Source organism: Hemitrygon akajei, chromosome 4, assembly GCF_048418815.1.
Source record: "Hemitrygon akajei chromosome 4, sHemAka1.3, whole genome shotgun sequence".
NCBI lineage: Eukaryota > Metazoa > Chordata > Chondrichthyes > Myliobatiformes > Dasyatidae > Hemitrygon > Hemitrygon akajei.
Window position 1 is genome coordinate 80,426,269 of NC_133127.1, and position 14,398 is coordinate 80,440,666.

The window sequence follows — 14,398 nt, forward strand, 5'->3', positions numbered from 1 at the left end:
ACTTTTTCTGCTTAATATCTGTTAGATCTTTGATACAATTTTAGTGTAACAAAGCCACAATTTTGTATTCCAGATGATTACAGTGTAGTTATGTTTACGATGAGATTTCACTTTAAGTGGAAAGATAGCATGAGTGGAATTTACATAGCAGTTGCAAGAAAAAGTTTGTAAACCCTTTGCAATTACCTGGTTTTCTACATTAATTACTCATAAAATGTGGTCTGATCTTCATCTAAATCACAATAATAGATAAGTACAATCTGCCTAAACTAATAACACAAACAATTTTCTTTTTCATCAATACTGAGTACACCATTTGAATAATCGCAGTCTAGGTTTAAAAAAGTATGTGAACTTCTGGGGTAATGTCTTGCGCAAAAGCTATTTGGAGTCTGGTGTTCCAATCAATTAAATGAGTTGGAGGTGTGGGTTATAGAGGTGCCTTGCCCTATTAAAAATACACAAGTCAGTTACCGGCATAACCTACATCTCTCATGAAAGAGTTGTTTATGTGCACCATGCCTCGATCAAAGCAACTTTCAGTAGACCTTAGAAGTAGAATTGTAGAGATGTATGAAGCTGGAAAAGGCTGCAAAAGCATTTCTAAAGACCTGAATGTTTTATCAGTCCACAGTAAGCGAAATTGTTTACAAATGGAGGAAATTCAGTGCTGTTGCTACTCTTCCAAGGACAGGGTGCCCTGCAAAGAACACTGCAAGAGCACATCATGCAGTGCTGAAGGAGATGAAAAAGAACCCAAGGGTAACAGAAAAAGACCTGCAGAAATCTCTAGAATTTGCTGAAGTCTCTGTTCATGCATCCACTGTAAGAAAAACACTGAATAAGAATCATGTTCATGGAAGGACACGACAGAGGAAACCACTGCTCTCCAAAATAATAAAACATTGCTGCACATCTCCAGATTGCAAAAGACCACCTGGATGTTCCACAACATTTCTGGACAATGATGCGTGGAAAGATGAGAGAAAAGTTGAACTTCTTGGCAGAAATGCACACCAGAATGTTTGGAGGAAAAAGGGCACTGAACGCCAACACCAAAACCTCATCCCAACTGTGGAGGATGATGGAAAGAGTATCATGGTTTGGGGCTGCTTTGCTGCCTCAGGGTGTAGACAGCTTGCATTGTTGAGGGAACAATGAGTTCAAAATTGTATTAAGACATTTTACAGGAGAATGTCAGGGGATAGCATTCCATCACCTGAAGCTTAATAGAAGTTGAATAATGCAGCGAGACAGTGATCTGAAACACGAGTAAACCAACAACAGAATGGTTTAAAAAGAAGAAAATTCATGTTTTGGAATGGCCAAGTCAGAGTCCAGACCTTAACCCAACTGAGATGCTGTGGCATGACCTGAAGAGGACCATTCATGCTAGATATCCCAGAAATATTGATGAATTGAAACAGTTTTGTATGAGAGATGGTCTAAAGTCCCCCCTCACTGCTGTGCAAGTCTCATCCGCAGCTACAGGAAATGTTTGGTAGAGATTATTGCTGCTAAAGGATGTTCTGCCAGTTATTAATTACAAGGGTTCACATACTTTTTCCAGCCTGGACTGTGAATGATTAAACAATGTGTTCAATAAAGACATGCAAAGTACAATTGTTTCTGTGTAATTAGTTTAGGCAGATTGTGTATGTCTATCATTATGACTTAAATGAAGATCAGACCACATTTTATGAGTAATTCATGCAGAAAACCAGGTAATTGCTAAGGGATCACAGACTTTTTCCAAAATTGTAAATTTCAATTCCATCAATTTGAAGCAAGTTTAGAATAAACAGGTTGTATTTGTAATGGTGCCCTTGAAATTGTTGGATTATTATAAAACTAGAGTTACTAAAGCCTTACATGACAACAATGCATTAATAGGTTTGATTTATGCTGGAGTTATCCAATCATCTTCATTCTGACTGGGAATGGTTTTCCAATCTGGAAAACATATTGGGTGAAATTTCTAAAATGGAATTGACTGAACAAAATACATTATAGGCATTTTGTCTATTATACTTCTATGTCTGCAAAGTGATATGTTATTTGCTATAGCAAAAAAAAGTTTTGTAAATTAAAGACATATACCTGAAGGAGTCAATTGTATTGTATCTGAAAATTCATAAATCAAGCATTCCTAAATTGAGTTATTATATTTGCACCCTTGCAGTAATCTCACTCAAAATTAAGGCATATTTTCCAATGCCAAGCAAGCAGTATCAGTTGCAACTGCTGCACTTACCAATTTTTGTTTCATCTTGGCTGTTTGCCACTCCAATTTAGGTGTTCATTAACTTACCTGTTTTGTGCCATTAATAGTCAGATGTGTCTGTTAATTCTTGTTGATTCAGCCGTGTCTTTGTGCCTGGAAATGTCAAGGTACCCTTGATTTGCGGTTATTCTACTAGAAGATTAGTAGTGATAAAATTGAGTTCCCTTCACTGTATCTGCAAGTAATATAGTGGCACCATGTCATATACACCAGATTTCAGTATAAAACTCCAATATTTATCTAAATGCAAATTTAGATGTATCCTTTGGTTAAGTTAGAAAGCTGCTTTACTTCATATTTAATATGATAGAACATTCAAGATCATAAAAGCTACTTGGTACAACGATGATATCTTCACTGCAATTTTTCCCAAAATAAATACCCAGCCCAATTACTAAACTGAAATCCATAAAAAGGAGTGCAATTGCTGTAGGCCAGTTTTCTTATCTGAGATGAGGGCCAAGCACATAAATTTTAACCCATTCAGAAAGCCCAAGGCTGGTCTGAAATTAAGCCTATTGTTATTTGGGTGAGGTGCTGGATCTTATTAATACACCATTGGCAGCAGACCTAATTTATAAAGATGAATCTTAGGCTGCTTGCCTCTGTTGGTGGCCTGAAGGCAACTCCCGGAATTAAAAGGCTAGTGGGTGAGATGTGTAGGAGGTTGGAGTTCCAAGAATTAATAATATACAGTGGATTCTGGTTAATTGCGATATATTGGGACAAGTATATTTTGGCCCAATTAAGTGGCTGCCTCAATTAGTTGGTTGCGTGAAAATAGTTAAAAAGGTATAAAAAGATAAACTGAGTAACAAATTACTTAAATGAAATACAGAACAAATTAAAACACTACTAATTACTGTAGTGCTATAAAACTGTGTATTAGTTCTTAGTACTTATAGACAGAGGAACTCATCCATGTTACATTCTTTTGATGAACAAAATCAGACAGACACCTTGTACAGATAATGGACTGCTTTCATACAACACTGTTGATGATTACAACCTCCAAATGTTCATTTTCATTGTAACATTCAAGATGATTGTTGATATCTTCATATTCTTCACAGTTCTTAACTTGTTGAACTAGTGAAAATGTTTCATTTTTTTCTCATGCCGGTTTCTGGCATCTCTAAGCCAGAATGCTTGAAACTGCAGTGATCAAAACAGTTCTGAATTTTCTTGTTTATCTCTTACCATCTATCAATGTCAAAAAGCTGTCTTTTAAACGCAAACACACACAACTGACGCTATTTTAAAATTATTTGCTCAAAGCACATTGTTGTGTCTAACAGCCACGCAAGTGCACATGACTAGTGCTAGTTAGAAACTATTTGACAACAGTCTCCTGCTACAATTACGCAGCTTAGTGTCCCAAGTAAATAAAGGGCATCCTGGCTATTTTCTCGATTAGTTTCTGTTCTTTAAGAATTGCCCTAAGTAAGTAGCTGCCCCAATTAATTGATGAATCCACTGTATAGGTGGACAGCTTTGACAGGTAGTGAGCTTGGGAGTTTGGCCTCACCAACTGCCAAAGCCATTTGGGCAGTGCTAAACACATGTTTGGAAAGATCGACACTGCCCAAACTAGCTGAGGGTTAACATGGGTAATTTACAATCTTGGAAGAATGGCTTTTATATTATCAATCTACAGTCCTTCTGCCAATTTTAATTCTTCTTGTGCATTGATTGGCTGTCCAAGCTTTAATCACCTTATGCAGAATTCCATAACTACTGCCCTAGCTACCCAGTGAACCAAATTTCCTATGCATTGGCACTGTTCCTTGAATCATGAGGATTTCTTACTTACAGCTGCTTTGTATACTCCTGAACATTTTTCTCCTCTTATTCCCCCCACCCTGTCTTCATCATTACCTGTTATTTCTGTTTTTCTCCAGCTCCACCCTGCATCTCAAAACCTGCCAATCCTAATCCAATCTTTTACCTTGCACCCTCAAAAATGAGACGGTACACACTACCTATAGAAATGATTATATGATCTAGATTCCTCCAGAACTGATGAATTACTTTACCAATGCAGCACTGTCCTTGGCCACTTGGAGCAGTCACTAGTCACTGCTCCCCTAGGCTTCCCTGTTGCACTATTTATGTCCTTATGGCTGTACTGCAGAGTTCATTTGAGCCTTGGTCTACATTGTTAGTTAAAGCTCCTCTGAATATATCTGCAATGGTTTCTTCAGTGAGCTCCTAATCTTTGCTTATTTTGGTTTCCAGCTTTCTTTTGGAAGTATGTACTTTCATTATTACAATTGCAGAAGACTTTCTCTGATTACTTCAATTGTATGGCTTTCTTGTTCAGAAAGTGATCTGCATTTAGTATACAAGTATGATTCAAAAATTTCATTTGTAATTTATGTTCTATTTTTCAGTTGGTTTACAGTATTGTTGCACCTTTTTTTAAAAAAATAAGTATTTGGAAGTTCTATTTATTTCTAAACTCAAACTTCTGCAGATGTACTGTGGAGAGCATTCTGACAACCTGCATTACTGTCAGCACTGTCTGGATTGTGGGTGGGGGGTGGGGGTGTGCTACTGCACAGGATTGAAAGGAGCTACAGAAAGCTGTAAAATTAGTCATGTTCTCGTCCCGGAGTGATTTGCTGCAGTGAAACCTAGGTCCTAATGCACGGTACAATATGCTGTTTGGACAATCTAAATGCCGGCCCAGATTGACTGGAAGGCAGGGTGTTGGATGAGGTTGTATCTCTATGAGTGCCAAGCCAATTTGGAGAGGTTGAGAATCGCATCTGTGGCAGCAAACTCTAGGCTTGGGGCAATCCACTGCGGCAGGGCTGTGATCTACTGTGAGGTTCAGACAATTTAGATGTTTCCCCAGATAATCTGGGGGCTCCTCCCTCCGCAATGCTAAGGATGTGAGACTGCCCCAATTGCTATGCTTTATGTTTGCGTACTTTGCAGTGACTGACCCACTGGGGCTGCACGGGAATTTGGATCTAAGGACTCAATTTGGTTTGGAATGCTTTTGCTGTTGCTCGTTTCTATTGATTACATGTTTTGTGTTTATTTTTCTCTTACTCTGTGAGTACTTGGGGGTTGTTTTTTTTTATTATGTTCCTTTGGGTTCCTTGCTTTGTGACTGCCTGTAAGCAAATAAATCTCAAGCTTGTATAATTTATACATTCTTTGATAACAAATGCACTTTGAATCTTTGAACCTTCGTTTATTTATTTAGAGATACAGCATGCTAATAGGCCCTTTCATCCCCATAAACCCACGCTGCCCAATTACACCAATGTGACCAATTAACCTACTTACCCGTACATTTTTGGAATGTGACAGTAAGTGGAGCACCTGGAGGAAGCCCACCTAGTCACGGGGTGTACATACAAACTGCTTAAAGATAGAATTGGACCTGGGTCACCTGCTCTGTAGGGGCATTATTCTAACCACTACACTACTGTGCTGTTCTGCTTGTAATTCCTCTTCAAACCTTTACCAATACTTTTGTTATACTTAGCAGAATTTTCATTGCTCAGTTGGGTAGCTGTGTCCCATTTAACATAGGCATACCATTTAGGCTGAGAAGGTAACTGCACAACATCAGCAATTTAGACTGCAGAAGTTCTTCTGGAGGGCATTGAAGGGAGGACGATCAGACTCTAGGATGAATGTGGTCTTGTTACTTATGCCATGTGGAAAAATATAGTGCTGTACTAGTGGCCAACTCCTACATCCAGAGCTTTAAAGCAGTATCACAATAAATACTGCACACGCAGCAGGACAGGCAAGTCAGCACTGTGTAAACCTCTCATTTTCACCTTTGCTGTTTTGCCACCAGCATATTCCATCCTCTTAAAGCTCTGCTTTCACAAGTAACTCTTCACAAGGCTGGTTTAAAACTTCACCTGTTACACATCCTGCAATAATTCTCCATAGTTTCTCAAACATACAGCAATTCACATGCACAATCCCAAAATTCATGATTTATTTTTACATTTTCACCTCTATCACCTTCCTGTCTGATTTGTCTCAGTTTTCTTTTACTGGCAATTACTCACTTATAACTTTGGGAGAGAAATTGGCACATAGTGCCTGCCAAAGGCAATCTGTCAAAGAAGGTTCCCTTACCTTTAAATCCCTCATTCCTTTTGTGGAAAAATGTGTGGAAGCTTGCAGTTCTCAGTCTGGAAGATATCAGATGAGAATTCTGGCTGAGTACCTGTATCATCTCATTAGAGTCAATAGCCACAGTTTCCTCAACCTTAGTAGCTAATGGATGCTACCAGCCCATCCTACATTATACCCTTTCTTCACAGAATTTTACCATTTTTAACTCCATTTAAGCTCAAGTTCCTCAGTTACTTGCAATAATGTTTCATTGTCACTAAATCATGGGAAATGGTAAGGAAATTAATTTCTGTAGTCATATTCAAAATAACTTGATGTTATTTATGGGATATTGATTGCCATAAGGTATTTATGATTTACACATTGAAATGACACCCTTTGTGCAGTGACTATATTTAGATATTTATTATATTTAATATCTAAGTTTATCATTATATATCAGAAAAAAATTATACATATGCTATAATGAAGTGGTTCCTGATGCAGAATGAGTAATTATTAAAGAAAGTGAGAAAAACAATTAAGAATATGTTTACTTCAGATTTTCCTACATATATCCTGATCAAACCATTTTGTTATCCAAGAGTAGTTTTTAATAACAGAAATTCACCACAAACCCTGCTCCTTTTTTGAAAAATGTTGCTGCAGAAAATGAGCAAGAACTATCAGGAACAGCATTTTTCAACAGTGGATCTAATCAGTATTGAACAAGTTACCAAGCCAACTTCACAAAACAGTGTTTTCCTGTCTTGTTTTCTTTTGCAAGCTAGTTTAAATTTACAGATACTTAAAATCATATACAAAATTCGTTGCCCATTTTTCAAGGCCACCTCAAATACTAATGTGTAATTAGTTTCTGCAATTGTTCTAAATTTCCAGCAGGTGCTCCCAGAGATTACAGATTGTGCAGATAGTGTGATTTGATATTTAATGAGCAATAAATAATTATTCCACTATTGAAGCATTCTATTTGTTTGAAGATTTCAGTTTCAAGGGAAAGCTGGCACTCCTAATATGTAAATATGATGTTTGAGTCTCCATGAAGTGTAATATTCTATGGTGAATTTAAATATTAAATAGAACAGATATTGGAAATCAGTTTTGAAAACATTAATGTTGGAAATATACAACATATATGTGGAAATGTGGCAGCATATGTGAAAAGCGATTGCTTCCAGCATTCTTTGTTTATATTTCATAATAAATACTCACCTCCTGCTTTAGAATACTGTTTCTGAAAATTGAGACCTAAAATTCCTTTGGAGCATCTTTAGCAATTTGCATCTTCCTCATCTTGCCTCCTTGCTAAATATCAGATCCATGTCCATGGTGAACGTGTACCTTGAATAGCTACAGGCTGACTAAATGTATAATCCTAGTGGGGTGGTATGGATGGATGTATCTTGCACACCATGAGAAAGAATATATGTCTATTGTAGAGTAACATATGGCATCAAGCAAGAAGAATCACTGCCAGTATTGGCAAAAATTGGAGAACATTAAAAAAAACTATAAATTTGAATGTACCACTTTTCTAATTAATTTGGGAGTCTGGCAGTTGCTAATGTCTTCACCTTGTTTTGCAGAGATCAGTATTTGGTCAGTAAATTTATTATGATGGAGCAAATGAGATGGCACAATGGTTCCACTTCTTTCTGAAATTGGACATAAAACTGCACATTATTGGCTGTGCTGCAACTATGCTTAGAATTTTTAGGTCATGAATAGCAGTACTGGAAGGGAGAAAATAACTTTTCCTGCAATGATGGGGCAGAACATTACATAGCCCATATCACTGGTTAGAAATTTCCTGTACCTCTCACTCAAAAAAATTATTTGTATCCCAGCTTGCAAGATTTGTAAGCTTCAAAAAGAAGGGCAGGAGGACATCCAAAGGTTTACTGAGTGGACATACTGAGAATGGAGTTTACGAAGTCATGGCCCTTCTTAGTGCCTGTAACTTCTGGAACCTCTAAATCTGGCCTCTTTAACATGTTGATTATGAATTCATTTTCTTGGTTTCAAGACTCTAAACTTCTCTTTCTAAATGTCCCTTTTTGTTTAGAGTTATGCTTAAAATGTGAGTGTCTGACTAACCATCTGATATTAGATAGATTAATGTCAGATTTTAGTTCACAATACTCATATCAGAATCAGAATCAGGTTTATGATCACCGGCACATGGTGTGAAATTTGTTAACTTAGCAGCAGTAATTCAATGCAATACATTATGTAGAAAAAAAAGTAAAAACAAATAAGTAAATCAATTATAGCAAAGGTATATTGAATAGATTAAAAATCATGCAAAAACAGAAATACTATATATTTTTTAAAAATGAGGTAGCATTCATGGGTTCAATGTCCATTTAGGAATCAGATGGCAGAGTGGCAGAAGCTGTTCCTGAATTGCTGAGTCTGTGTCTTCAGGCTTCAGTACCCTCCTATCTGTTGCTAGCAATGAGAAAAGGGCGTGCCTGGGTCATGGGGTTCTTAATAATGGATGCTGCCTTTCTGAAACACTGCTTTTTGAAGGTGTCCTGGGTACTTTGCAGGCTAGTACCCAAGATGGAGCCAACTAAATTTATGAACCTCTGCAGCTTCTTTCTGTCCTGTGCAGTAGCCCCCACCCCCCACCCCTCACCATACCAGACAGTGATGCAGCCTGTCAGAATGCTCTCCACGATACATCTGTAGAAGTTTTTAAGTGTTTTTGTTGACATACCAAATCTCTTCAAACTTCTAATGAAGTATAGTCGCTGTCTTGTCTTCTTTATAACTGCATCGATATATTCAGACCAGGTTAGGTCCTCAGAGATCTTGACACCCAGGAACTTGAAACTGCTCACTCCCTCTACTTCTGATCCCTCTATGAGGATTGATATGTGTTCCTTCGTCTTACCCTTTCTGAAGTCCACAATCAGTTCTTTCATCTAACTGATGAGTGCAAGGTTGTTGCTGTGACACCACTCCACTAGTTGGCATATCTCGCTCCTGTACACCCTCTCATCTCCATCTGAGATTCTACCAACAATGGTTGTATCATCAGCAAATTTATGGATGGTATTTGAGCTATGGCTAGCCACACAGTCATGGGTATAGAGAGAGTAGAACAGTGGGCTAATCACACACCCCTGAGGTGCACCACTGTTGATCAACAACGAGGAGGAGATACTATCACCAATCCGCACAGATTGTGGTCTTCCAGTTAGGAAGTTGAGGATCCAATTGCTGAGGGAGGTACAAAGGTCCTGCTTCTGTAACTTCTCAATCAGGATTGTGGGAATGATGGTGTTAAATGCTGAGTTATAGTTGATGGACAGCATCCTGACATAGGTGTTTGTATTGTCCAGGTAGTCTAAGGGCATGTGTAGAGCCATTGAGATTGCGTCTGCTGTTGACCTATTGTAGTGGTAGGCAAATTGCAGTGGGTCCAGGTCCTTGCTGAGGCAGGATTTCAGTTTAGCCATGACCAACCTCTTAAAGCATTTCATCACTGTAGATGTGAGTGCTATTGGGTGAGAGCCATTAAGGCAGCTCAGACTATTCTTCTTAGGCACTGATATAATCTGTGACATTTTACTCTGTTAAGTGTGTAAATTAATGTTATCAGCAGTTTAGTTATTTCCTGTCAGAGATATTCTCTTTGTTGTATAAATTAGTTTCTTGCCCTTTCCGCAGATGAAAACATCGTTTTCTGTCTTTGACTTAAAATGTTAACTTTTTCTATAGTTGCTGGCTGACATACTGAATGTTTTCAAGCATTTTCCATTTTTATTTTGGAATTCCAGCATCTGTTTTATTTGGATTTCGTTATCAATATAATCTATTGTTATTTAACCTTAACTAATTTGATCAGAAGAGGATAAAATAAGTTTATTGGGTTAATTAGAGTAAAATAAGAAGATGGAAAAAGAAAGGGAAAGAAGTGTTAATTTAAGAATGAGTGGGCTTTGTTCAGATGCTCTGGTTTCATCCCACATCGTAAAAAAAATGCAGGTTGGTAGGTTAATTGCCCCTGATAATGGTAATTTGCTCCAGTATACTGGTAAGAGGTAGAATCAGGAAAGGAGTTGAAAGGACTAAAGTGAGGAGAATGAAGTGGGTTAGCATCGCCCACCTGCTTCAAGCAGGCTTCAATTATACTGCTGCTCAAGAAGAACATGGTAACCTGTCTCAATGATTGTTGTCCTGTAGCACTTTTATATCCATTGTGATGAAGTGCTTTGAGAGGTTGGTGATGAAACATATCAACTCCTGCCTGAGGAATGACTTGGATCTTCTCCAATTTGCCTACTGTCATAACAGGCCTGCAGCAGATACTGCTTCATTGTTTCTTCCCTCAGCCCAGGAACACCTGCACAGTGAAGATGCATACATCACAGTGCTCTTCATTAACTACAGCTCTGCGTTCAGTACTATTACTCCCTCAAAACTAATGAATAAGCTCAAAGACCTAGGTCATAATACCTTCTTGTCAACTGGATCCTCGATTTCCTTATATGTAGACCCCTGGCAGTTCGGATTGGTAACAACAACATCAGCACAGGTGCACTACAAGGCTATGTGCTTATACCCCAGCTCTACTTGTTTTAAACTCACAAACAGGACAAAGTCTGCAGATGCTGGAAATCTGAGCAATAGACACAAAATGCTGGAGGAACTCAGCAGGCCAGGCAGCATCTATGGGGAAAGAAGTACAGTCGACATTTCGGGCCGAAACCCTTTGGCAGGACTGGAGAAAAAAGCTGAAGAGTTGATTTGAGAGGTTGTGGGGGGGGGGGGGGAGAAAGAAACGCAAGCAATGGATGAAACTTGGATGGGGAGGGATGAAGCAAAGAGCTAGGAAGTTGGTGAATGAGACAGAAGGCCATGGAAGAAAGAAGTGGGGGTGGGGGGGGGGGGGGAGAAGCACCAGAGGGAGGCAATGGAAATAACATGAGAGAGGGACAAGGCGATGGGAAATGGTGAAGGTTGGGGGAGGCATTACTGGAAGTTTGAGAAATCAATATTCATGCCATCAGGTTGGAGGCTATCCAAACAGAACATAAGGTGTTGTTCCTCCAACCTAAGTGTGGCCTTATCCCGACAATGGAGGAAGCCATGGATGGACATATTAGAATGGGGTGGAAGTAAAAATGGGTGGCCATTGGGAGATCCAGCGTTTTCTGGTGGATGGAGTGTAGATGCTCTGTGAAGCGGTCTCCCAATCTACACTGGGTCTCACTAATAATACAAGAGGCTACACTGGGAGCACCAGACATAGTATATGACCCTAACAGACTCATAGGTGAAGTGTCGCCTCACCTAGAAGGACTGTATGGGGCCCTGAATGGTAGTGAGGGAGGAGGTGTAGGGGCAGTGAAGCAGTTACTCTGCTTGCAAGGATAAGTGTCAGGAGGGAGATCAGTGGGGAGGGACAAATGGACAAGAGAGTCGCATAGAGAGCGAGCCCCGTGGAAAGCAGAAAGTAGTGAGGAGAGAAAGATGTGTTTGGTGGTGGGATCCAGTTGGAGGTGATGGAAGTTTTGGAGAACTATGTGCTGGATGTGGAGGCTAATTATGACGTCCATGAGCCAGTCCTAATCAGGGGATCAGAGGTGGAGTGGGTAAAACCTTTAAATTCCTTGCTGTTATCATTTCAGAGGATCTGTCCTGGGTGCAGTATATAAGTGTTATTACAAAGAAGGCATGGCCTTTACTTTCTCAGAAATTTGTGAAGGTTTGGCATGTAATCTAAAACTTTGTCAAACTTCTATAGATGTGCAGTGGAAAGCATACTGATCAGGCATCACAACCTGGTATGGAAATACCAATGCCCTTAATGCACCATCAATAACTCTCGGAGACTGGAAGCAAACGATAGGCTTTTATTAACAGCAAAAAGGGTGCACGACATCTCGGAGACTGAGGGAGGAGCAGTGCCCCAATTACCTTTATACAGGGGTCTGTGGGAAGAGCCACAGGAGCAGTCAGCAGAGTGGCGTGTCCAGACAGGTATACATAGTTTACCACAGCCCTTGAATGGAAAAGCCTACAAAAAGTAGGTGATATAGCCCAGTATATCATGGGTAAAACCCTCCCCACCACTAAGCATATCAAGGAGGAGCACTGTCACAGGAATGCAGCAACCATCATCAAGGACCACCATCATCCAGGCTGCCCCCTCTCAGGACCCACACTACCTTCATTTACTCCATTACTGAACTGTTTCCACAACCTATGGACTCACTTTCAGGGACTCTTCATGTTATGTTCTCAGTGTTCATTGTCTGTCTGTTTATCTATCTATATCTATCTACGTTTGTATCTATCTATTTTTTTTGTATTTGCAGTTTATTGTCTTGTGTGTGATTTTTCATTGATTGTGATTCTTTGTATTTACTGTGAACGCCTGCAAGAAAATGAATCTCAGTGTGCTATACGGTGGTATCAATATACTTTAATAATAAATTTAATTTGAACTTTGAACTAGGCTGCTGATGGTAACATTTCTTTATGACTAGAAATTGGAAGGACTGCTGTTCAAGCCACACATTGATTGCAAATTTTGATGCCTGTTCATGATAATTCAATTTGCCAAGGATACCTCAATATGATACTTAGCATTCTTTTTGAATAAGTTTTTAAGCATAAAATCTATTTCTAGCACAGCCTCTTCATTCCATGTTGCTAAAAAGATGGTCATTGGACCTCTAGTACAAAATGAGCAGTCTTTTGTCTGCCAAATTGATTCCATAAGCAGCAACAAATTAATTCCTGCTTAAAAATGTCACAAGGAATATTTTAGATATTAAGGTAAAGTCTGGGTATCATGGAGAATGCTCTTTTGGAGTAAGACCTGAAGGAATTTGACACTGAAGAACTTAATTTCCAATAATGTCAAATCTAACGAGCTCCCTGATATAATGTAGAGAAAAGGACCAAACCAAAGGAAAGCATATTTATTGCTTATATTTAAATATGCATATTTAGGACCGCATCTCTTTTTATTTTCCTGTCCTGATGAAGGAAGGGTCTTGGCCCAAAAAATTGACTGCTTAGTCTTTTCCATAGATGCTGCCTGGCTTGTTGAGATCCTCTAACATTTTATGTGTATTACTAGCATATTCATTTTTGAGGATGTGTATATCAGTGGTAATGCCAGCATTTATTGCTCACCCCTTCATCCCTTAATGACTTTCAGTAAATGCTGATGGCCCATCTTCTTGATCCACTGCAGTTCTTCTAATGAAAGTACTTGTACATTGTTGTTGGGTGGGAACTTCCAGTATTTAGACTTGTCAATGAATGGCATTATAAAAAAAAAAGTTTGAGGAAAATGCTGGAATTTATAATAAAAGATATAATAATGGAATATCTTGGAAAAATAACAGGATTGAGCAGTATCAACTTGAATCCCAAAGAAAAATCATCTTTGACTGAACTGGCAGAGCTCTTTGAGCATGCAACTCATAGAATAGTTGAGCAAAGACCAGTGGGTGTTATGTTCAATAAAGTTCTGAGTCAAGCAACTATCTGGCATAGTTGTACTCATAATCAGCATGTCAAAAGTCCTCTATTACCAGCAGGACAGATACATTAGATGGGAAGTACATTGATATAAAAGTGAGAGTTAGTGGACTCCTATTTTCATTATAGACCCTACAATGTTTCATTCCACCAGGCCAAGCAGGAGCAATGAAAGTTCCTACTGATTACTGCCTACTATCTGCCCTCAGCTTATGTATCATAGTTTTATAATTCTTGGAAGAATCACTGAAAGTATTGTGACACTGAATATCTCTTTTGGCTCCATCATTAAAAATGACCAAGTAGAACTATCACAAAATTGTGCTGGTTGACTTCTGAAGGCTATTGCTGCTAGATTGGGAATTTTTAAAAAAACACATGACAATTAAACATGCTTAACCTTATCCCCATCAATCCATCTGTTGCCAGTGAATCTGTTGATAGGAATAACCATTACCCAGTCTTTGTGGTGATGAAACACTGTCTTCAAAT

The 14,398-nt window shown here is 38.8% G+C and overlaps 1 protein-coding gene across 5 annotated transcripts in view; it reads left to right on the forward strand.

The window, feature by feature from the left end:
* ttc29 (tetratricopeptide repeat domain 29) overlaps positions 1-14,398 on the forward strand; it is a 366,818-nt gene that overhangs the window by 37,972 nt on the left and 314,448 nt on the right. The window lies entirely within an intron of this gene.